Source organism: Coturnix japonica, chromosome 12 (assembly GCF_001577835.2).
Source record: "Coturnix japonica isolate 7356 chromosome 12, Coturnix japonica 2.1, whole genome shotgun sequence".
NCBI classification, from domain to species: Eukaryota; Metazoa; Chordata; class Aves; order Galliformes; family Phasianidae; genus Coturnix; species Coturnix japonica.
Window position 1 is genome coordinate 968,166 of NC_029527.1, and position 24,893 is coordinate 993,058.

General features: G+C 47.8%; 1 protein-coding gene across 7 annotated transcripts in view; it reads left to right on the forward strand.

The window, feature by feature from the left end:
• Window positions 1-24,893, forward strand: part of HEMK1 (HemK methyltransferase family member 1) — an 85,343-nt gene that overhangs the window by 44,061 nt on the left and 16,389 nt on the right. The window contains exon 12 of one of the 7 annotated variants that reach the window (XM_032447318.1): window positions 2,264-2,351. The exons of the other annotated variants lie outside the window; for them this stretch is intronic. The gene's annotated coding sequence lies outside the window, so the exon portion shown is untranslated. The remainder of the gene's footprint in view (window positions 1-2,263; window positions 2,352-24,893) is intronic. 7 annotated transcript variants of the gene reach the window in all.

Below are 24,893 nucleotides of genomic sequence, written 5' to 3' on the forward strand. Positions count from 1 at the left end.
AAGTTTTTCACGCTGATTGCACTGGGTAATAGCCTGGATCCGCCAGTTAACCTGACCTCAGTGGTGGCTGCCTGCTAAGTCCAGGCTGTCTTTGGAGCCTCAGAGCTGGAGTGCTGGCTGTTTTAAGGCTTTGGTACAGAGGTTTTTGTTTTGTCCTAGTTAAGAGTCACAGACAAAGGTATCCATAGTGGTGTTTTTGTTGCATAGTGATTTCTGATAGCCAGAAACAGCCCTGACTAGAGTGCTGTTGATTCACATGTGGCTAGAAAAGCATATAGCTTTCTCCAAGGACACTGGTGTTGCCAAGTTACCCAACTCCAAGTCACCCTGCTGTAGGGCACTGCATATGGGACCATACACAGAAATCACTGCTAAACTAAAGGCAAAAGAAAAAAAGAGGTGCTTGTTTAGCAGCGTGTCATGGAGATGTGTAGCAACATTTTCTCAGAACTCATGTTGGCTTAAGTAGTATCAAAGGGGAATTCAGCCTGTGGTTGTAACCTGTGCCAGGGGTTCCCAGGTTTATACTGCACTGACATCAGCAATAGCAACCATGGGCGTAGGCAACAGTCATTGTTATCGTTGCTGGAGTCAAGGGTGGATCATGAAACAGTGGTCACTGTTTCATGCGTATAGGAAGGCATGCTTCTAATTTCTGCTGTGTACCCTCTGGTCATGTGCATTTGTAACCATCAAGCTACCATAGCCCTCCTCAGTGGGACCCCTGCTCCCTGTCCCGAGTCAAGACCCGTACTTCACCCTTGCATTTATTGAACCCCATCCCCATCAACATTCCCTGTGCTCATAGAGATGCTGGCACCAGGGCCAGGGCATTTCTTCTTTCAGTGACTTCAGTATCACAGCATAGCTGCTTATAAAGACATAAAAATCTCTGCTTTCTAGGAGAGTGCTGCTTTCCCTGCAATGGCTGCAGCCAGCAGGAAATAATAATAATAATTTAAAAAGCTGAGGGTTTTACACAGAGCCTTTGAGATAAGATTAACTCAGGAGAGCAGCCTGAGAAGCAGTAACTGCTGAGTGCCAGAAATGTACTCCTTGTAAACTGCAATGAGTTAGTGAGGAACTGCTTGATGAAGTACCAAAACAGTCCAGGTTTGGGTGAGACATCGTATCTATATAGAAAAGATGGTGGTGAATGGGAAACTTCAGAACAAATCAAGCTGTGTTGCCTTTTTCTGGTGTTTCCAGTGCCGTTTTGTTCTTTAGCAGCTGGATTAGGGCTGTACAGGTGAGCTGACTCTGGAATTGAGGTAGAACAAGGGGCAGACGCTGATGTAGATGTAACAGCTCTTACAGCTTGCTTGGGTTTAACCAAGCTAAAGGCAATTTCAGTGAGGGCATTTAGATATCTTCAGGAAATACAGAAAAACGATTACATTTTAAACAGGAAAGTCCCATTCCCTTGTTCCAGAGGAAGACCTGATCTTTTCAGATGATCTGCATCACAAGTGTGGTCTCTTGACAGCTGCAGGTGCACAGGTGACCAGGTTTGAGGACTGTACTTGAGTGAAGAACTGTTTGCTGCTACGCTGCCTCCTTAGAAAAACACTTGCAGCTTCATAGTGCCATAGGATGAGCATCTCGGGTGCTGTTGTGATAAAATAAGCCTTATCTACTCTTCCTGAAGCTGCTCGCGGTGCACGATGCTCAACAGTCCTAATTCCAAAGTCAGAGTTGTGGAATATTCTTCCCAATTTTCTTTTATCTCTGTAAAGTTACCTTTGTTAATGGAGGCAACCAAGCCAGAGAACAGCAGTGTTCTAATTATAGGAAGGTAAATGGCAACCCCAAGGAGTGTGAAGGTCTGAACTGAAGCCTAACAGATAAAGGGTTTATATGTTGTGGGGTGTGCTCTGTATGTGAGTGAATGAATACAGCTTACGCAGTAACTACTTGCAGAGGATGCTGTATCTTCTGCTGAATTCAACTGTGGTGAATTAAAGCATCTGGGGAAAGTCCCGCCTCTGGGCATTGTGGTTTTGATAGTTTAGAGTCCTTCCACTGTGTCACCAAACATGGCCTCGTTTCTCCACTTACATCATTAGTTTAAAAGGGAAAAACAACAACCGTACCAAAAAAAATCCCACAAAGCCACTTAAAAATAGTTAATGATTCAGTCAAAAAGAGTTGTATGATTCCATATTGTTGCTTGTGAGCATGGGCTGCCATTTGGAAGCCAAGGAAGCAGGAAGGATGTCAGGGAGCCCCCGGCATATTCTGTGATCTTTGCTGTATTCTTTAGGTCTTGTCTTTGGGAATTCTTGTGTGAAAATGGCAAGATAGGGGTGAGAGAACTGAGCAAAGCAGAGAAATCAGTGGCCCAGCTCAAGGTAAGATTTCAGAAGAATCTCTTCTTTCACTGTGCATAATGAATTTTGCTTTGGTTTTCACTTTGATGGAGCCTTGGGTAGTGTCGGATGTGGGTGAGGAGCTGCCTGCATCGTAGCATTTCTCATATTTGACAAACTGAGAGGGCAACTTCTGAGTTAAACTGATTTGTGATGGTTAATTCTGAATAACTGGGCTTAAATGTCAACCCAGTACTTTGCCCTGTGAGGCTCCAAACTCAGTTTCTCTCCGCCTGCCCCTACCATTCTGTGCTACCAGAAGAATGAAGTTCTTCAGGGAATAACCATGACAAGTCACTTCCTGCTGTGACGCAGGGAGGTCTGGGTTTCTGAGAATACCTTGTGCCTCTGAAAGGAACAAGCCTGGAGCAAGAGGTGTAGGCAGAATGCATTTGGGCTAAGACCAAAGTGTTCCCATGCTGAGAGCTGTGACAGCCCTGGTTTGCTGGGCCCAGAGCTCTGACTTCAGCTGGGTGCAGGAATCCCTTGTGGTTGGGGCTCAGCCTGGTTTTGGCTTTGGCCAGGGAAGTTTATTCAGGTGCCAGGAGGGAGCAATTTGACCAAGCCCTTAATGGAATGCTGAAAGCAGCCATTCCTTATAGGGTGGCCTATTTGAGCCTGATCCTAAGAGCTAAAGAGTTAATGATGCTTTGTTGTTCATCTGACCCTTCTCCATTGGGAACGAGGGATTTCAGAGCTGGTTTGGAAGCTGGTGGTATCTGCACGATGGCCACCCTCATTGAAGAAAATGTAAACAAAAAGGCTTTTCTAACCAGTAACATAATTTATCCAAAGCTAAAGGACGTTTTGCCTAGAGTTTGGTGAGTGTTTCACATGGGTGCTGGGATCAGGCATTCTTCAAGAACAGAGCAGTGTTTGGAAGAGATCTGTGACTGCCCTCAGGAAAGGGGCGTCTTCATAAAGGCTGATCATTGTTCAGTGGTGTAGACAGCATTAGGAGCCAAAGCACAAGAGCAGTGTGGAAGGGGAGGGAGAATGGGGAGCAGTTAATATGAATTAGAAATGAAGTGCGGAAAACTGGAAATAAAAAGGGAAATGTACAATTATCCTCGGCTGCTATCTTCAAGGACATTGAAGAATTTAAACAATCTGCTTGAAACAGAGCACTGTGTAAGGCCTCTTTGAAATGGAAATTATGCAATTATTAATGAAGGCGAAAATAAGTAGAAGCATTTAGCGAGTGTTTCTGATCCGTGTTTTGGGTGACAGCAGAATAATGTACTTGAATCACAGGAGGACAATGCATTAATTTCTAATTTATTAAGCCACCAGGAAAAGGTATTATAAAACAGTGATGAGGAACAAGTATTTCAGAAGGAGCCTGTTCAGATAACTTGCAGTGAGAGCCCCAGCAGTGGTACTAAGAACACAGGTGGCAATTTTGGATGCTGGGACATCTAAGACACTGGGCTGCAGTATGCAGAAAGGGAAAGTGGGTGGCTGGAGCAAAGCCATCGTGCAGAAAGCTCAGAGTGAAGGGCTTCTTCCCTGATCTGTGGGTTCCTGTGGGCTTAGGGTCCAGCCCTGGGTGCAACTCCTGGTCTTAGGGCCTTTGGGGGCTGCTCCAGCACAAAGCAATGCTGCTGCTGTGATAGGAACTGCTGCTTCTGAGGCTGGAAAGAGGCTCTGCATCCAGAAAGGCACTGAAGAGCTGCAGGTTTGAGGTGGAAGGGAGCTGGCTGAGATTTGAAGCCACTCTCCCTCAAAGCAGTGTTGGTTTTGGATTAACTGCCTGTGGAAAGTGCCAGCATGTTGGTTTGTTTGGGTATTCTGATCACCCCTGCCTTGAACTCCTGTGTCCTTAGGAATTAATTTCCTTGGGAAACATTATGAATGGTGATGGCAATGCTTGTGCTAATGCCCTTCATGGCTGGCAGGGCAGGGAATGCAGAGCCTGCACAGCACTGAGCCTGCTGTTATAAATGGTGCATTGGGTGCTGAGCCTCAGTGCTCACTGTGACAGCACTTACCTGTAGGGCTTGGGTGCTCCAGAGACAATGTGCCTGCGGGCTGAGGGAGTTTTCCCACCTTTGCACCCCCTCCAAGTAAGGAGGATTTAGAAGATTAAGCAGAGGAAAGATGACATGCTGGCTGTGCAGCTTGTGTTTCCCAGCCCTGGAGCTCCTTTGCTGCTGGAGCATCTGCAGCAGGGAGAAGCTTGCTGGAAGGAGCAGCCTTTGGGGAGGGAGGAAGGCAAGGCTAAGGGTGAGGTATTCAGTTAGTTCTCGTGCTGATGCAGTACTGAATTGCATGGCAGAAAATATTTACCATCTGCAGCCCCCAGCTCCCCCACAGGCTCCATCTCACAGCTGCCCTCAGCTCAAGGGGGCTCACCACACCAACAGAAGTGGTAATTCCACTTCATCTGTTAATATTGCCTTGATAGGAAGGTAGCTTGGCTTTTCTTAAAACATTGGAGCCACTTGTGTGTTTCCTTGAATTGCATTTGACGCTTATTTTTCAGATGCACTTATGTCTCCAGTGAGTGTTTCGTAACTGAAGAATAAATGATTTCTTCTCATTTTATTTCTAGGAAATGCTCCTATCTGTGAATCTCAGAGAGGCTCTTGGGTTGTTAGGCTGACTTTGAGGGTTCTGCAGTCCTTGCTCTTTGCCATTAGCATTATTATTAGTCACTGTTTGCTATGAATAAGAGGCTGGGCCCAATATGTTTTTTTTCCTGCTGTCAAGCTGATATCTTGAATAACAATGTGAAAGCAACATTCATTATTTGATTACTGGGGGAAATGGAATTAGAAATGGGATTCAAAATGGAGTTATTAATATTAATGGCAGATTTATTATGCCATAATGTTTTTTAGAAGGGCACTGAGAAGGTTCTGCACCATACAGGACATACTTTCCCTGGCGTGGCTTTGTATAATCGATTCTAAATACCAGGAGCTCAGAGTGAGTAATTACTAATTGGGAGCAGAGCACTGCAGGAGGAGCCAGCTGGCCCTTCCCTCCCAGCTGCCTCTCCTCGGGGTGAATTGTGCTGCTGTTAGCTGCTACCTGTATCCTATTTCTCCCTTTATTTCCCCCCTTCCCTGTCCTCTCTTCACTGCTACTGCCTACTCTAGACAGGGATGAGAATGCAGCATGTGGAAGCAGTGTGGGGCTCAGAGTTTTGCCTTGCCTGTCCTGCTCTGGTAGAGTTCCTACGTTATACAGGAGAAACTTGCCAAGAGGAGATGGTGTGGGAAATAAACTCAACCTGAAAACTTCTTTGGCCAAAGCCATTATGAGGATGTTCCCAGGGCTCTGTTCTGTGCATGGCAGGCTGGTCATCTATTCACCATGAGTTGTGAACAGGGGAGCTGTGAATGTACAGCTGACCCCTGCAAGACATTGCCAAAGCTAGGAAGTGTGGCTCCAAGGTGAATTTCAGACAGCCTTCCTCCAACTAAACACTTCATCAGTGTCTGTGCAGGGTCCTGACTGACACTGTGAGGTTTGCTGTGCTGACATTGTAGAACTATGTAGAAACGAAGCTTGCTTTCATTCACCATCAGCTGCAAGCTTTGGCAGCTTCTGAAGTATTACAACACTTCTTAAATGTCTATTTCTGCCTACCGAGTATTTTCTTTGTTGTATTCCTCTGGCAGTTCTTAGGTTAGAATGAGGAAAGGGGATTTTCCTAATAGTAATACGAAAACTGGTGACTGATAAGTCATTTTTAACATTTTTCTATTTATTCTTACAGTGAAAAATGGATTTTAAGGGTGGCTTAAGAAGGTTTTTTTATATCCTGGCAATCCCCACTATCAGTACAAGCTGGGGGATGAAAGGATGGAGCACAGCCCTGCTGAAAAGGACTTGGGGGTACTGGTGGGTGGTAGTCGGATATGAGCCAGCACTGTGCCCTCACAAGTTCTTTACATTACGGGTAATGAAGTACTGGCACAAGTTGCCCAAAGCGGAGGTGGAAGCCCTGACCCTGAAGACACTCAGGGTTTGGCTGGATGAGGCTCTAAGCTGTTGGAGCTCAGCAGTTGGAGCTGTAGGTGTCCCCATTTGTTGCAAAGGAGTTGGGCTAGATGGCCATTAAAGATCCCTTCCAACTCAAATTATTCTGAGGACATAAAATGGAGACCACTCATTTATCTTTTAAGACCCACCAGTAGTGAATGTGAAGGAGAGCAGTGCTGTGGGCTCCTGCCTCCTCTTCTTGCTTTGCTGTTTTGTGCTGCCACACTGATCATTGCCCACCAAATGCATTTTGCAGTCTGGATGCTGGATCTGCCTTTCGGTCACTCCCTTCTGTACCTGTTGTTGCTCACAAAGTCATAGGCAGAAATAGGGCTGTGACCTCGGTCCTGTCGTTTCCCCATCCACAAAGGAAGGGAGCCGAGGACATTTGTAACCACAGTGACTTACAGACCTCCAGAGCTGCAGTTCCTCAGTAATTCCTTATGTGTGGGCTGTGCCCTATGGAGCGCTGTGTCTGATGCCCGGGCTGAGCCGCTCTGCAGCTACATTGAATTCAAACAACGGTACATTCAGTTGGCCAGATTGCATGTTTGGACTTCAGACTCATGGTGGTTTCCTTGTGTCCTTCTGGGCTGATTACCACGCATTCCTTTCTTTTAATTTCAGCCCTGTGCAGTTCTGGGAAAAGGTCCTTGATTAAGTACTGAGAAACCGGTCTATTTGCGAGTCTAATTTGGTTGCTTCAGTTACATTACTGTATGCTAAATATAGGAAGGAACCAAGCAAATCCCAGTTCCTGGGCTGAACAGGGTGTTCAAGAGCCTTCTTCATATTTAAATCGTGTGGCTTGGGCCTCTGGTTAATTAGTGCTAATGAGCCCATTTCTCACATGCTGTAAATCAGCACATCTACATTGATTTATGGGCAAGTAGCAGCTTTGTACAGCTAAAAAGGACCCCGGCGCCCAACTCTGGGCTTCTTGCTTCTAGCTGAGGGCCCCAAAGATGAATGCCATGTTGTGCCAGAAGATTTAGAAATCCTAGAGCAACAGCAGAGTGCTTTGGTCTCATAGCTGATGTCTATATCTAGAGATCAGCACAGGGAAGGGGTTTGAAGCCTGAAAGCTGCCCTTGTGTTTTGCTGCAGACCCTGTGTTGCATTCAGTGCTATTCCTTCTGCTTGGTTTTGGTCTTTGTTTTTTGGTGTTTTTTTTTTTCGCAATCCTGGCATCCACAGAAGATAATGAGGAAGTCTGCTTGTCTTCTAAGCAAGCGCCTGCAGCCTTGGCATTGCAGGGGACTTCAGCCTCCTGTGTAATCATGCAGAACTTACATTTTCTTTCTGTTCAGCAGGTGGAAAGAGGGGGGGAAAAAGCACCAAAAAGCAAATAGCAAGCCACAGCATTTTAAGTGCATGTAACACGTGAAATAGGTGAGAGACTGATTGTGCTGGAGACAAGTCTTATCTGTGGCACAGCTACTGCATATCTCAGGGAACAGCTTCTCCTGCAGTGTCTCGGTGGCAGCAAGCCACAGCCCTTGACTGGGGTGACCACTGGTAGAACTGAGCTGTGATGTGCCCTTCTATCCCCTGCCTGCTGGCCAAGCTGCACCCAGCTTGAAGCTCATGACCACAGCACGTGTGAGCTTGCATTGTTGTTGTCTTTTTTGTCTGGATGAAAGATGGTGCAGATTCTCATCCAGCTGAGCTGCTGACTGCAAGGTTTGCAGCGGGCTTTCTCCTTCTGTTCACCACTCAGTGCTGCTGCCTTGTATTTGGAGAGCAGCTTGTGGGGAAGCGTGAAGCCAACTCTGACCGAATCCTGTTTTCCTTTTTTATGTGTGTACCTTGAGGCTATCCTTGCATTCCTCGCAGCTGGTGGCTGCTCTAGTTCCCCGAATCTCATTCAGAGTGCTGCACCTACAAGCCAGATACTTGTCATCTCTAAAAGATGTTTGTTTCCGTGGAAGAATAGCAGTGAGATGACTGTCTGCTGCCTTCACAGTCAGCCAGGCTGGGAGAGGTCCAAATATCCAATCAGCCCTTGGAATTCATATTGCATGAAGATAAAGTAGCCAAAAATAGTTTCCGTGGACTGGATGGTTCTGTAGCTTTCTGTGTTTATCTAACAAAAATGTGAGGAAGTACAGTAGGTCATGCACTAAACTGAGCAGAATCATGGGGCACATCTGAGCTCGTGAAGATGAGCTTATCATTTATTTATTTGATTTACTTAACCTCTCTCTGCTTGAAAATTGCCTGCAGTTTTCATGCATTGCTGTTACGCTTATTTGATAAAAGGAAAAACCAACGCAGCTGTACCCTGAGGAATTAGAGATGCTGAAAGAGGCTATTGGGGAGGGGAGGAGGGAGAGGCAAGCTTGCACAGCTCTGCCAGAGCCTTATTTTTTCCTGCCTTCCAAGAACAGGGTTGTGTTCCATCCCCTGCCTCCCCCTCAGCTGGTGCTGGGAAGAGTAGCTGTGTTTAGCTCACTGTTCCTGGAAGTCACTGAGACACCGAGCATCTAGAAACCAGCATTTTCTGTAGCAGGATCTGTCTGAATGGAAAAGATGAGCTGATCTTCAGCCCTTGTTTGCTTGTCTGAGTTAACCCTCACTGCTCCAGAAGAGGCTGTGTATGCTTTAGCTGTGATCTTTTGGAAGGAAACAAAGGCTGCCTCCATTCATTGCAGCCAGGTGTTTGGAAGCCAGTCTGGCAGGTGATGTGACATAGTACCTCCGATGTAACCCAGCTTCAATAGATTTATGCTGGGACCACCTTGTGTTCTTTAATCCTGCCTTGCAGAGCTGAAGCAGCAGCAGCTTTGCAGCCAGCTGTCTGCACCGGTGGCCGCCTCCTGCCCAGGCTTAGGGAGGTGCCCTTTGGTATTCCAGGAACTTCCCAGCCACAGGCTCCCCCAAAATCACCCTGATTAAAGTATAGCATGACAGGGTAATTGCAGCATTGCACTGGTGCACAAAATGTTTGTCACTGTGTGCTTCTAGTGCCGCATGAAGACTGTGAGCCATAGGGCAAAGTCCTTTCCATTCAATGAAATCATTTACACGGGGGTCTGTGTTTGGTTTATGGATAGGAGGAGGAGTTTGTAGTTAATAATCTTGTAATTGGCTATACTGGCTTCTGGTTCTTGCTATGTGAATGGAACTGAGCACTGTTCTTGGGTGCCTCAGTGTAGTGTGGGATGCAGTGACCCTTTGGGGTTCCCAGGCAGTGCTCTCTGGGAACACCAACTATTACTGGGTCGCTGCAAACAGACTGGCTCATTTGCTTCTCTCTTCAGGCTGACTCAAAGCTGTTACTTCACAGCTGTGACTGTCTCAGCCACAGCTCCAGTGCCAAATGTAATGAGTCTGATGGCTTTGGTGGCTCTGATGGCACCCAGAAAATCCCTTCCTTTTCCTCCATGCTTCAAATTGACTTGAATTTCCACTTGCCGTGGGCAGTCAGGCTGCTTTAGGTCAGGTTGGTGGTTCTGAATGTGCAGTACGATTTGGAGGAGGTCTGCTTCCCAATTTCAGCTCCTCATTGTGATCATCTCAGAAAGAAGTGAAACCCATTGTGAATGTCATTGTGAATGACAGCAGAGGCATCTGTCATGGAGCACACAAAGGAGGAGAGAATGAGTGGGGTTTGGGTAGCCCAGGATGTCAAGTTCTCTGTTTGTAAGCTGCTGCTGGGTGCTGCACAAAATGAACTGCCTTGATAAGATGGTTTTGGTGCCTCACCACAGTTTGTGGAAATTACTGATTCTCTGGGCACAGGATGTAAAGGAAGAAGGGCTGAAGCACTGGGATTTTACAAGCCCATGCTCTGCCCCCATCGAGTTCACAGCTGCTCAACTCCAGTCTGCAGCAAAGAGGCAGCAGTGTGCAAGGCATGTCCAGGACTGTGTCCTCCTGGGAGGTAGCTGAGCAAATGACACTCCCTGTCTTCCCTTCTCTTCCATGGAAGCACTGCAACCTGCTTCCTTGATTAGATAAGCAGCAGGGAGGTTTTCAGGCTCAAGCCTGTTTTCGTGCAGTGGTGCAGTGCTGGGGGCTGCCCACCACCTCAGCTGTGCTCAGCTGTGCTGAAGGTGCTGCCACTCACCGTTCTCTGCTAGTGCTGCTCAGCCCTCCTCTTGCGTGTGGTCTCATTTTGGTTTGTGCAGATTGCTGCAGCGTGGGAAGTTGCCAAAGCAGTGATGTTCGTGCTGCTGACAAGCCTCTAAAAGTTTTTGTTTGACTGCCTCAGTTCTTGGAATTGATCTAGGCCAAGCAGCATCTTGAAAAACAGTAACTAGAAAAGTACTCTTCCACCTAATGCTTTGCTATTAGCACAGGTTCAAAGGGAAAACCAGAGCCACTGCAAAAGAGTGCAGGCATCCTGTGCGGTGAGGAGGTGTCAGCAGCTGAGTCAGGCTCACAGAACATGGTTTAAACAAAAGCCCTGCTGGACACAGCCTTGGCCTTGTACTGTGCCTGTAAGATGGGAGAGTGTTTGTGGGGGGCAGAGTGACTAACTCATGCTTACGAAGCGTGATACCAAGCTCCTGCCCTTGCACTGCGGCCTTACAGATAAACACATACAGGAACACAATATCATTGTGCTATTTCTAAGTAACAGACTGATCACAGCAAAATAAGGAGGAGCAGCGTGTGGTCTCATTGACCCTGTGATAACCATCTCAAAATCTGGCATAGCCTTCCTGCTAACTGGTTTTCAAACAGCCTTGAGTTTTTATGGGTGAGGAATAAGAACTTTCTTTGATTTGGGTTTTTATGCTAAAAATGTTGCTGCTGTTACTAGAAGCATCAGGATCAGGCTGCCTGCCCCTCAGCGTGCAGTTGTTCTTCCTAGGCTCGGGGCCCTAGGACATTAGGTCACATGAGCTGTGACATTTGTCCTAGAAATACCAGCCACGAAACTTCAAGTACTCATTATTATTTCCATTTAAAGCCATTTAGCTTTTTGCGGTCTGGAGTGCATTTAACATTACAGGCATATACTGTCCAGCAGCCCACACCTAGAAGCCTTGCATTCAATACCAGGGAGGAAGGCACAGGGAAAAGAGACACCAGGAGCCTGGGGACATGCAGTGGTTTGTCCCAAGATAGCCAGCTGGTCGGGGCAGAAATGCAAACAGACTTTGGGGCTTCTGAGTCTCAGCCAGCACCTTTGCTGCACCGCAGCTGGGGGTAAAAGTCAGAAATGGACAGTGTGGTCACTTGAGGCTCAGAATCCAAACCAGCAGCGTGATGGATCTGTAGCTGAAAGGTGGTGTGGTTTTGTATTGTGCACACTCAGGACTCTGAAACAGTGCTTGAAATACAGTTTAGTTATTCTTCAAACAGACAAACCCTCTGTGTTCAAGCGTGAAGCTTTTCTGGGAAGAGCAGAGCAGAGCATTCCCTTCTAAAGAGCACGTTTTCTGTAGGAAGAGGCCTGTATTTCCCTAACTCGTGCCTTGTTCTTGGTGCCTTCATGGCTTTTGACCCTGAGCAGTTTGGCCAGGACCCTTCCTGACTGTGCAGTGGGATTTTTTGAAGGCCCATGTGTGCTTCCAGTGTGTACGTATGACAGCCCTGTCCATCTGGGGACAGTGAGTGCCTCTTTCTCAGCTCATCATAAGCAGCTACAGCGTGTGTTCGGGAATGATGTAGTAGGTATGGCTGTGTCTCCTGGGAGCAGGTGGGAGCATGGAAGCCCAGCTGGCCAGGTGTGTTTTGTGCAGTAGAAATTTCCAGAAGTATCCTAAGGTGCTTTTGCCCCAGGTGCTGTATGGACACAGGCAGTGCTGGGCTCTGCCCAGGTACTGATGGGAGGCAGTGAGTGCTGGTGTTGCTTTGGCCTGTGTTCCTGGTAGGGAGCCGACCCTGGATGGCTCACCAAGGGCCATCTTGTCACATTCCGGCCGCCTGCCATAGGACTCTGGGTGTTTTTCAGTTCTGGCCCTTATACCAATGAATGGGGACCCCAGTATGTACATTTCAGCTCTGGTGGCTGCTGAGAACTCAGAGTGGAGGGCTGCCTCTCTCCCTCAGCACGGTGCTGCTTGTGTTTCTCTGCTCTCTGAGGTTCTGCATCATTTGATTTTTCTGTGCCTTCCTCACCACTCCTAAGTGACTCTCCCTGTGATCTTTCTCCACTCTCTCTACCCCCACCTTGCTCTTCTTTCAGGCTTCCCTTGCTTGACCCGGCTTCTTTGCCCTGCTGTTATTTACCTCCTTCCGCCCCTGGCCAGCCCACCTGACCACACACCACCTCTTCCCTTCCTATTGCCACCACCTTTGCCCTCCTTTCCTCCTCAGATTTTCTCCTCTCTGCTTTTTTAGCCGGTTCCTCTGCGGTTTTCAAACACTGAGGTCCCCGCTCTCTCCAAAAGAAGAACAAATAGACTAAACAAGAGGTTTCTGCCAGCTCCTTGCTGCGCTCTCGATAAGCTCGGTGCTTCTGTAGCTCCTCGCTCTGTCAGCTCGGGCAGGCAGCCCAGCATCTCCCCCTCCCACGCGCTGAGCTCACAGGGAGCTGTCACACTTATTCTAAGAAATCAGCTAATGTACAGTACGCAGCAGAGGCACCCCTCCCCTGGGAGGATCAGCAGAATTAGGATGTGCAGCAAGCTATCTTGGGGATTGCACAATCTTATCACCTCCTCCAGGGCTCTGGGGAGCGGTGAGCACCGTGCGCTCTGAGTCACACTTCCCCTGCAATGGCTGCAGGTTTCCTGACTCACTTCCTCCCAGGACTTCTGTTTCCTTACTTCTCTACACCAGCATCTCAAACAAAGAAGCTGACAGAGAAGGAGCTGTCAAGGCAGCTGTAGCCCTGAGCTGCCTGATCTCCACTACACTTGTTCAGTTGTGGGATGAATGTGATGCGTCGCAGCAGCTGGACACAGAGGAGCTGCTTAGTGTTGAGGGGGGGAAGAATTTTGTTTGGCTACGTGGCCATTTGGTGTGGCCCATGCCTACAGATGAAGTGACACAAGTGGGGCCCCTGGGTAACTCATGGCCTGCTCCTGTGCTGTCCAAGTGGGGGATGCAGAGCAAGGATGGGAGCTGGGAGAGCATAAGTAGTCACAGCATAGCCCCTGCCCTGCAGCCAGCTGCATGCTGAAGGCAGATCTTTCAGTGGCCATCATGGTTTTGAGTACTGTTTCTGCCTCCCTGCAGGTTCCTACTGTGTTTTGTTTGAGCCTCTGCCTTGATTATTCCCTCCCACAATGAGATAAGAGCCCACGATTTCCTTTTCTTCAGAAAAGACGATTCCCAGCCCTTGTAGTGACAGGGGAGAGCCTGGAAAGGATGACTTCCTTCAGACTCAGCAGCCTGCAGGCCAAAAGCAGCCCCTGCAGGAGCTCCACCCTGACAGCCCTTCAGCCTATTGATTCCCAAGACCTGGCACAGGGTTCAACACACTCTGATGAATCCTTTGCCGCTCACCTGGATGGAGCAGGAGGGCCCTGCTGAGTTACTGGAATAGCTGTCTCTTCAATACTGGGAAGTAGTTTTCCTGCATCACAGCCTGATTTTAGACAGCGCTGTGTGACATAAATCAACTTCAAGTTGCTTGTCATCCCCAAGGCTCAATTCTTTCAAGCCTTAATGTTAGAGAAAATGTCTGCATGAGGCTGCATGAAGTCCTTTGTATCTCACCAGCGACTCCAAAGGCAATGCATGTTTCTGGGGCACACTGCCAGAGAGCTGCAGCCTGGCCTGACATCGTGCTGCATTCAGGGTCCTGCAGCTGGCAGGACCTGGCACAGCACCAGGCATCGCCCCTGGGCATGCACTCAGCAAATCACCCATCCTGCTCACCCAAGGACCAGCAGAAGGGAGCAGGCCTCTCCCTGGTGTTCAGTGGGACTTCCTGGAAGTGCTACAAGGAGCTTCCAAGAGCTGAAACATGACACATGGTTCTGTGCATGTGTGTTAAGAGTCTGGCTGAAAGACAGGGAGTGTGGCTCTATGGGCCTCACTGAGCATCCCCTCACAGCTGTGCCATGCAGCATTGAGTTGGCTGGGCTTGGATGGGTTGTCCCAGGGACTGGACACAGGCTGGTTCTTTGGGAAGCGTGGCTTTCTGTGTGGCATAGGGTGAGCTGGCTTTGCTGGGGTGCAGGGAGTGTGCATTCTCTGCTTCACAAATTAGTGCTTTACTGGGAATGGAGAACCTCGAGTCTGTCCTGACAGCAAAGACAATGGAAAGGTCTTTTTTTTCTTTATTTTTTCTCCACTAGCAGTAGCATATGCTGCTCATCTCATTACTACTTATAGCCCAGGAATGCTGCATCCCAGCAGCAATGGCCCTGTGCCTCACCCAGCAGATAACAGCCCTGTTTTGCATTCCAATACAGACATATAAAGCCAGCAGCAGTACTCACGCAAAAATAATGAAATTAAGCACTAGTTTGAGGATCCTGCAAGAAGGGGAGCTATGGAAAGTCTCCAACTTTAAGCTTTCAAAAGGAAAGAAAAGCAGAGCCTGCAGCCCAGCCATGTATGAAGGGGTCTTGGACTGCTGGAAAAGAGGAAGGTGGGCCTGGCAGTCTGAGCAGCAGGGGAATGGGTAGGGCACCACTGGGGATTAGCTCAGCAAGTGTCAGGTTTGCTGCTGTCAAAGAGAAGCATTGTGAAAGTGGTCAGATCTTAACGCTGAGCATGTGAGAAGGCTGGCATCTACTCTCGGAAACACATGGCAGCTGATTACCAGCCCTGTTCTTTCTTTTGCGTATTACATGACTACGTTTTTCCATTTCTTCTTGACCTCTATTCATTTACCTGAGTTCTTTGGCCTTTAAACAAAGAAGCTGTGAGATATAATGGAGTATTGAATTTATATTAGAGGTGGCGTAATCTTGCAGCAGCTGCTCCAGCTGCATCCTTAAGAGGCTCTTTAGCAGGAGAAGCTTGCTCTGGGCAGTGCCATTGTGCCCCAGGGCAGCTTGTGGCTGGGAAAGCCAAGGAATAGTTATATGTGCCCAAGGCATTGTGAGCACTCTGCTCACCTGGGGAAGCCACCAGTTTGGCTGTGGCAGGTTCATAGTGGTGGAAATTTCCTAATAACAAGAGGCCTCATTCTTCCTGCTATTCAGAAATCCCGTGTATCTGAGCCCTGTCCTGGAGGGCTGGGAGATTTTCTCCAAATATACCTGTTGGTTCCAAAGCAGATTTACAGTCTTGCCTTGTGTGTATGGAAAGAGTCCTCGCTTGGCAGATCTTGCTATCTGAATAGCGCAAGATAAAACCACAAAAGATAAAACACAGTGCAAGTTGATGGAAAGGTTAGTGAAAGGGCAATTCAGGAATAAAACGGTTTAGACACATAGAACTCTATTTGCTTTCCAGTGGAAGGGCTGGAATTGGTACTGTGGGAAGAGGGCCATCCTTGGAGGCTTGCGATGAGAGCAGCTCCGGGTGCAGCAGAGCCCTCTGCCTCGTTGCTTCTGTGCTGCAGTCTGCTCAGCCTGCAGAGGGAAGGTCTGTGCAACAAACAAAAGGCAGCTTTGACGTCAAAACCTGGGATCGTTGCCCTGGCACTGGGAGGTGGAGCACAGGAAGGAATCTGCCGCTAATAGGCTCTGGACTGGAGTGCACTTTGGCAGAGGGACAGCTACTACCCCTTCTTTCCAGGAATAATATTGTTTATTTCTATCTCACTCTCTCTGGCTAAAGTTACCCTCCTCAGGTTTCACTTCACCTGTCTCCACCATAAAACCATCAGAGCCAGGAAAATTCCAGTCCACAGCCTCCCCATCCTCCATGCCCTCTTCCCTGCTGCCTACTTTTTCTGTTCCCTTGCTTTGACAAGTTTGCAGCCACAGCTTTCTCTTGCTGAAGGGTTTGGTGGTACAGTTTAATAACTAAGCACATGCATTTTGCTCTGTGCGTGCACACAGGTGTAGCACGTCGCTCCTGCCTGCCGAGGAGCACTGAGCTCTGCAGCTCTGTGTGCACGGAGCTCGCTCCCAGCAGCAGGACGTATCTCAGCCTTGCGCAAAGGGCTCCGTCCTGCAGACAAAAGCCTCATTCTGGGAAGTTTCAAAATGTTGCAACGCAACACAGCAACAACCTGAAGTTCAGTGGATTTGTTACGTGCTTTTGATTGGCTTTGGTTTTGATTATTAAAAAAAAAAAAAAAAAAGGCACTATTTTTACATCAGTTTCAGGTTGCCAGCCTTTCTTTTCTTGGGCAAACTTTAGACTGTTGAGTCATGAACCAAACCTTCAGCAAACTGCCCCGTATTTCCCTGTTTTATTCATCTTCCCCAGCTGTGTGGGTTGGGTCAGGCAATATTTGCCCCCTGTGCAGTGACCCTGCTCAGCACTGCTGTATCCCCATGGAGCCTTGGTGAGCCGCTTCCCACCTTGTGCACAGGATGACAAAGACCTCTCGGGTTCAGCAGCATTTGGCTGTATGTGAGCCAGGAGGAGATGAAAGGAAGTTGATGAGAAGCACTGGAAAGCTTCACTCAGTAAATCAAATGCAGGTTTGTCTCAGTCTGCTAAGTTGTCATCCCCAGTTGCTGTTCTTCAGGTTGGCAGCAGGAAGCAGCCCATAGAGGAGCATTCCCAGCTCTGCACCAAGCACTGCTACTGCTCAGACGTGGAGCTGTGGGCTCACAGCAGCTCTCAACACCTCTGAGATTTAAGATTATTAAAGTGCGTTGCTACCATTTTATATGCTCATGTGATGTGAATGAGAAGTACTGAAAATAGATCTAAGAGGCATGATAGTAGTGAAGATGTGAAAGGAGAGCTTTTGGCTCTTCCGAGTTTTGATGTTTTTAAGTTAAATTCACCCCTTTAAAATATTCTGGCTTCTTTTTTCCATTCAGGGTCAGCTACTTCAGACTGTCCCTTTCCTGATAGGAGTTCATTTGTTATGCTGGCAGTCATTCACTTCCCCTCCCTCCCTTCTCAGAAGTCAAGTGTTAAAATCATGTAGATTATCTGCGTCAAATAAAAAGTTTAAGCAGAGTTCAGCAGCTCCTCAGGGGTGGTGGTTTGTTTTATTTCTTCCCCCAGCTCCTAGTACATGCCTGTTGCTCTCGTCTCATGGCATGCACTTGAGGAGCTGCAGCTTTTCCAGCTTGGTTCAGAGCCGTCTCCACTTATCTGTACTTCCCTAATTCAAATTCCTCACTGTGTACGTGTTGCGAAAGTTTCTTTGTGTGTCATTTTACACAGAAGCCAGGTCCTGAGAAGCAGCAAAAGACTTCTCCTTTAAGAACGCGTTTCCTCTTCCAAGCAGTTGCCCCTTCTGTGTGGTCAGGGCTGGCACGTGGGTCGTTGTGCTCTGTGCTGCTCCCAGTTCCTGGAGGAGTCTGGCTGCTGGCTGGAGGGAGAGCAAGGAAGGCAATGGGGGGGACCATCCTGCCAAAAAGCTGGTGGCAGATCGGTGCTAACTGAGAAGAATGGCTTGGGCTGGAGGGGAACTTGAAGATCACCTGGGTTCAGCCCCCCTGTTGTGGGTGGCTGCCCAGGATTCCACCCAACCTGGTCTTGAATGTATCCAGAGATGGGGCAATGGGGCATCCTCCAGGCAAGCTGTTCCTGCTCCTCACCACCCTCTGAGTAAAAGATTTCTTCTGAACACCTAATCTAGATCTCCTATCTTTTAATTAAAACCATTTCCCCTTGTCCTGTTGCTATCAGACAGAATTAGTTCTTGTTTTACTTATCCAGCCTTCCTAAGAAAGGGAGGAGAAGGATCATAACTTTCCAGCATTGCACTGTTCCAGCTGCTGTTCCAGATAGATGGTGGCTCAACGTTTCCAAGTTGAGCAACAAGCAAAGATGCTCCAGGCTGGACCTAAATCATCTTAATGCTTATGTTGTGCTTTCTCACTCTTTTTACCACTGTGTTTTATTTATGGCTTATATTACATTGTTTCCTAGAGCTGTTGTCACCTCTTTAAACTACTTGTGGGAAGAGAAGGGACCACTCTGACATGTCAGGAGGGGAGGAAAGCAAGGTGGGACAGTGGAGACACAGGAGGGAATTGAAAGATGAGCACACAACTGAGTGTTCCTGATAAAGTGATTGGCAGGGAATTAACTAGCACTGGCACGCTGTCATCACTTCTCATTGGTGCAATTTGTTTGGCTCAGGCTCCCAAAGTTTTCTGCACGTGTCTTGGTCATAGAAACCCCACTGGCAAGCTGAAGATTGTTGCAGCAGAGGGGAGCTGGTGTGATAAATTGCATGGCTGTCCAGCTTTAGAGATGCAGCTGTGGGACAAAAACGGACAGTGGAGAACTTCTGAATATCTTGGCAATCAAAGCCCTGAAGGGATAGCAGCTCTGTGGGAAAAGGCTCTGCGTCTTATTAATGGGACAGAGTTCCATAGCAGTGATGTGGAGAACTGAACCCTGAGAGGTGACAGGAGTGGTTTGCTGCAAAAGCACAGCAGTGGCTGGAGAGGTTAAAGGAGAATGGGCTGGTCCTGCTTGGACTGACTTTCAGTTTGGTTCTGTGTTCAAGCACTGAGAACCCCAAAGAAATAAAAGAGATAGAGAACAGTAAAAAGGGGAAAGATCTTTTCTTTTTCTGTTGCGTTTTTAATTTTATTTATTTATTTTAATCATGAGGAGTTATGAAGTAAGTCAAATGCCTGGTTGTGTTTGCTGTGGCTATTCCTTTTTATTTAGCAGATGGGTGTGCATTTGTGTTGGAAGGCAAAAAGCAAGGACCAAAAATGGGGGAAAACAGGGGATGCTGGGGGTCTGTGTAGAAAGTGGTTAACAGGGAGGGGGGTGCCATGGAAGTGCCAAGGGCAGCTGTGAGGTCTGGAAATCAAATGAAGAGCCACTTCTTATAGAAAAGGAAGAAAGTGGAAGGAGTGGAGAGTGAAAAGGGCAGCTGTGAAAGAGGATGAGAGTGGGAAATGACCTGAATAAAAGAGAGAAAAGAAGGCAACAGAAGTGCGTGAATTGGTGTGTTTTTTACATTTAGTTCTCTATTCAGTTGTATTTCCCTGGCACCAGGTAATGTTGGGCTGCTTACTCCTCTCCATGCCTTACACTGCATCCAAATGTTCAGGTATTCTTGAAAGCTGCCAGGCGTGCAGCACAGCTGGGTAACTGTGCTGTGACCTCGATGAATGCTCACAGCACCTCTCTGTCCTTGGCAGGGCTGCTTGGGGTGAGAGCAGCTTCATCCTCTGTGCAGGAGGCCAATTTTTCTCTGGCTTTTCAGGAACTCAGGGGTGGTTCCAACAGTCTGTTGCAGACCTGCGCTTCCCTCCTTAGACCCTTCTATCTATCTGTTATATCTATCATGCTCATTTCCACTTGCAGTTTTGGTGCAGTCTGAGGGGGTTCAGCATTTGATTAACTCTTCCTGTAGTGGTGCTGGGGGGAGTTTGGGATCTGTTATTGTACTCTGTTTCAGATGTGATTACACAGGGAGGCAGCTTGGAATTTAATCAGAGTTAAATGAGGAAGGAGATAACTTGGTATGTAGGTGGGATGAGGAGGAGTGCCACCTGTCCACCCCCACCCAAGGCAATGCAGAGCTCAAAGAAACTGTCTGCAACTCGTCATCTAGGGTGGTGTTTTCACCACTTTCAACATAACGTAACAACTCAAAGCTTGCCATCAGTAAGCTTCCTCTAATTAGTCATCTTCCATGAATCTTAGCAGTGATCCATGGAAACCAACTTGTGAGGTCTGTGGCCTGAAAGACAGCTTGATGATGCCACTAGTGACATCCATGTGCATTTTGTCACACCTTCTCTCCCTGTGTCAGAAAGGGGCTTGGACCTGAGGGCAGCCTGGTCTGCTCTTTAGTTGGTCACTGTGGGGTCAAAGTCAAAGTGCCAGTTCCTTGAGAGGCAGCATTGATGGAACTTCAGCATCAGCTCGTGTCCTTCTTACCCTGCACTCTCTGACCTTCAGAGGTGCCTCAGGTGGATTTTTGCTGCTTGTTCTCCACTTGGCTTTGCAGTTGTTCATGATGGAAGAGTGTGACCTAGCTGTGGGCCAGTGTCAGGCTTCCAATCCATTTCTGACCCCATGGCCACTGCAAACAGAGGAAGGTCACCAAATAGACCTTGGAGTTCAGGGATTGAGAGAGTGGGATGAGATTGCCTTTTGGATGCGGTGTGAGCTTGCTGGCCCTCTTTTACAACCCATGGCACAGGGTGTGTAGTACACAGCGTTCCAGTGTGCTGAGGCTTCCAGATAAACTGTGCTGATAAGCCATGCCAGTGGTTTTTTTGGCTTCCATGGAAAAGGCAGCATTGCACATGACTTGCTTACAGCAGCTTCTGCCTGGCTATTTAAAGTAGCCCTGTGGCGTAGCAGCCCCAGGTAAGTGATCCATAAAAATGGTAATAAAAAATTGGAATTCTAGTGAAGATTGGAATTCTTCAGCACAGATCAGTGTGAGTAGCTCCCTGCATGTACACAGCTTCCCAGGCACTGGGGGCTCAGGGCGGTGTGTTCTGGAAACATCGTAATGGCCAGATTCTAATGGTTTCTTCTTGTTCCTCTTTCCTTTAATAAATACAGAAATTTTACAAGGCTGTTCAGAAGGATGCAGAGTGACACTGAATGCCACCTGTCCTCCAAAAGCCCTCTCTAATGTGCTTAAACAATAGTAAATATTGTTCACTGCGACTGCTTAATGCTTGGGTTAAGATTGCGAAGGTGAAAGTCCATAGTAACCTTCGTGTGCTATCCAAATGTTCTTCTTTGACCTTATAGAAGTCAAATAAACACGCTGCGTAGTGTGACCTTGTGGACAGGACAGGAAAAAAACTGCAAATGGTGCAAGATTGTCACCTTTCATCACACTGCCCAAGTATGAGGGTAAAATGTGTGCCACCAGAGCAGGGAAACCCAGTTAGCTTATTTGCTTTCTTTCACCTCCTAGTTCCCATCCACTGTGGTCTGTGTTTTCTGGCTGTCATTTTCCAGTCTGAGAACTTCCTTTTGAAAACTCTCAGCCTGTCCATGGCCAACTGCTGGGGAGCAGCCATACCAGGTGCCATGTTCTTTCTCCATCACCTTGGCACAGCTTTCCTGAAGCAAGAGAACTGGCACGTGATTAGCCAAGAAAATAACTTGTTGCCAGATGTGCCAGCCTCCCACAGCAGACATCTATTCTTTAGAAATGAATTCCATTGTTATTCTGGGGTGGGACGTATCTGCAGCTCCTCAGGGTGGAATCAGGGCCTGTCTGGCTCTATGAAAATGCTCGTGGTGTGGCAAAGCTCTTAGACACGTGGTGGCATGGCAGGACTTGCACGTGGCCATTGTGCCCAGCATGTGAGGAGCTGGTGGCAGAGCTCGTTCCCACTGTGTTAGGCTCAGCTTCATGTAAGCTACAGTTTTGAGGCAAACGTCCCTCTTTATAAGCTTTGTTACTGATGATGCTCCTGGTAGAACATGCAGTGAAGGAAGTTTTGGTGTGATGCCTTGGTGCTCTTGCAGTCATTCCCCAGTCTAGGAGCTGGGATTTGTGGACAGAAACTCATAGCTGAGAGCAAGTCCTGGGATCTCTGCTGTCAGCCTGCAGCTGGCATCATCCCTTTCTCCCTGTGCTCACCAGAGTTAAAAATAAGGTAAAAATAAATCCTCCTGGGCTTCTCATGAGAAAGGAGAGGGGAATGTCAGGAGCACCAAAGGGTCTGCGCGATGCAGCTTCCTCCCTGCCACCCTCCTTCCTGCCCCTCCTCTGCCTCCATCGCCTGCAGAGCAGGGCCCAGTGTTTCTAGGAAGAGCTCAGCCGAGTCAGCAGCCGCCAGTTCTGGGAAGTGTGGCCCCATGGGACACTTCAGGGAATTCTCGTTGCCCTTCCAAGGATGGCAAAGAGCTCGTCCAGTGACCTGGGCCTCCCCAGCAGCAGGGGCAAGAGCTTGGAGTCATGCCACGGGGCTGGAAACGTTCCTGGAGGCAGAAGGGCCCAAAGATTTATGCCCCACTCCAAACTGTAGTACAGTACGTTGTTTGGCTCCTTGGGGGAGCGGGAGAAAGAGTTTGCTATGCAGGAGATACCAGTGGTGACCACAGGAATTTAAAAAAGGGATATGGAGTTAAAAGGTCAAAATTTCTCGCCATCAGTCATCGGCTCCTTGGTAGAGTGAGGAGGGTGCCAAGGGCCCAGACAGGGATTTCTGAACCCCGTAACCTCCCACAGCCACATGATCTTGGATAAATGAGATGAGGAGCCATAAATCAGGGCTGAGGCTGCCTTGGGCCATGGCCCACACGTTCCTCTCCCGTCCATCATTTGCCTGCTCCATACTTATCCCTGCCCCAGGTTCTCTATTCCCAAGAGAGACAACAGGAACTTTTCTTCCGAACCCTGCAATGCTTCTAAGGAAAGTGCTCAGCATGACGCTGACAAATTAATGTTATTTCTGCTCCTCATTTACAAGATAAAATTATTCCAACCACTGCTGGCAGCCTGGCAGGAAGAAGTTTCTCACAGCACTATTTCACTGCATCTTTGCTGTGCAGCTGCTGACTTGCCCTGGGTTGGCTCCCAATTAACAGAGGTCTGAGGGGAGAAAATGTTGAAACTAGATATTGGCTTCTAAGATACTTCAGTAAGTCTGTGTAGCAACGCTGCAGGCTGCAGATAGTGCCTGGTTTTTCTATTTTTGAGTGTAGCACTCACAGAGGGGTGGCTTTCCTGGAAGAGGAGGCATAGCGCGTCGTCTCCGGGGGCTGTTCCTTGAGTGCTGTCAGCCTTTCCCTGGATGGAGTAGCTTTAACATGTAATGCCTTTCTAAACTATCAGCAAACAAACGTATTCATTGTGATTCTGCTTCTAGGTTTGGTCAGAATTTGTGTTACTGCTTTTCTACCTTTCCCTGTTCTATAGTTTTGGTGGGGGGGGGTTTGTGTGTATTTTTCCACTGTGAAGAAAATTCCATCAGATGGCAGCAAGCAAAATCTTTCCTGCTGGAGTGTGCCTGAGGGCATGTGGGGTTGGGAAGGGGCTTTGCTGGTCTTTAGGAGCAGTGGGGGTGGCAGCTATTCTTGCTCCTCATGTTAAAACCTTAATAGATACATGGGATTATGCTGCTGGAGTAGCTCTTCCATCAAAGCCATAGCAACTTCCTCGCTGGCTTTTGTTTTCTTTGTCTACTAGATGTATTCGGTTTCTATGAGCAACTAATTAAAATGCAGAGGAGTAGCTCTTTATTAAGGTTTTATTACCATTTAATTTGCTTTTCAGTTTTCAGTAGGAGATCAGAAAGCTTAGCTCTTTCCTAGAAAGCCAACAGAAGGCTGGCGGTGCGGCGCCAGGATAATCTCTCTCTAACCACTTGATGTGCTCAGTGGAGACCAGGCACAGACCCCTGCATGGGGACAGCATGATGTGGGTGAGTGCCAGGGACAAGAACAGGACCGAGGCATCTCCTGGTGCCAGCAAGCATCCTTCCTACCTGAAACATAGATCCTGCACAATTCTCGCTCAGCTGAAGCATCTGAAATTCTGAATCCAAGCCCTTCCAGATCCAGCCTCCCACAGCCCATTCCACATGTGCACTGATTCCTCCCTTGTGTGCTTGTGTACCCCAAGGGCAAGTGCTCAATGGAGACAAATTTCTTGTCACAGCTTCTGTACGGTCTCCTGAGTCTCTGCTGGTGTGTGGTTGATATGGGCGCTGATAGAAACACATGCACATTGCAGCTATCTTTCTGAGGCTGCCCATAGACTCTTCACATGGAATCTTCCTTTCTCTCCTAACAGGTTCAGTTTATTTTCAGTTATCTTTCAGTGGTAAACCTTGAGGGGTGGAGGAACAGCATATTTGGGTTGTCTATAGGTACTCTGCTTTAATGGAGTTATTCTCTGGCCTTTTAGGGTGTCCTCACTTGCCTGAACACAGCTAGAACAGCACAAGGAGTTTTTTCCTTCATGCCTCCATTTTTCCTTCCTTCACTGAATATTCTCTTTTTGGATGCAAGCACATGTTTATAATTAGATAGCACCTCTTGTCTTTGTGGCTTGTTGCTTTGCTGCAGCAAACACAGAGCCAGGGAAGATAAGAAATTCTATACCGTGTAAAGTGAAAAAAGGAATCTTTATTGTTTCCCTCTTTCCATTACTGTCACTGGCACAAACAGGTGTCAGCGCCTCATGAGAGGATGCACTCAGTTGTATGCAGTGTCAGCTGCTGCTGCTCATGCGGGTAGAACCCACATTTCAGATGGTGCTTGTACAGCAAGTCACTTGTCTGCTTGTGGACTCTTAAGGAACTCCTGGTGAATTCAATGTCACATTTGCTCTTCATTTTCCTTTTAAGAAAGCTTGCATATAACTTGTTTGCTATGTGTGTCTCCCAGAGGTGAAACAAGATGCAACTTTCTGACCCCACAGCTTTCAAGCAAGCTCTGTTCTGTTGCCTCAAAGAAACTATTGGTGATTTAACTTTATGAATGTTACCTATTCTGAGGTACCCAATCAAGATGGTGATGAGCTTTCTTTTCTTATGGGAAACAGGTATCCTGACTCAAAGAGATCCTTCCCCTCCCTAAATGCACACACATTTTGCTACAGATCTTCCTTTATCCTGTCAGTGAAACTCCCTTCCAGACATTAAA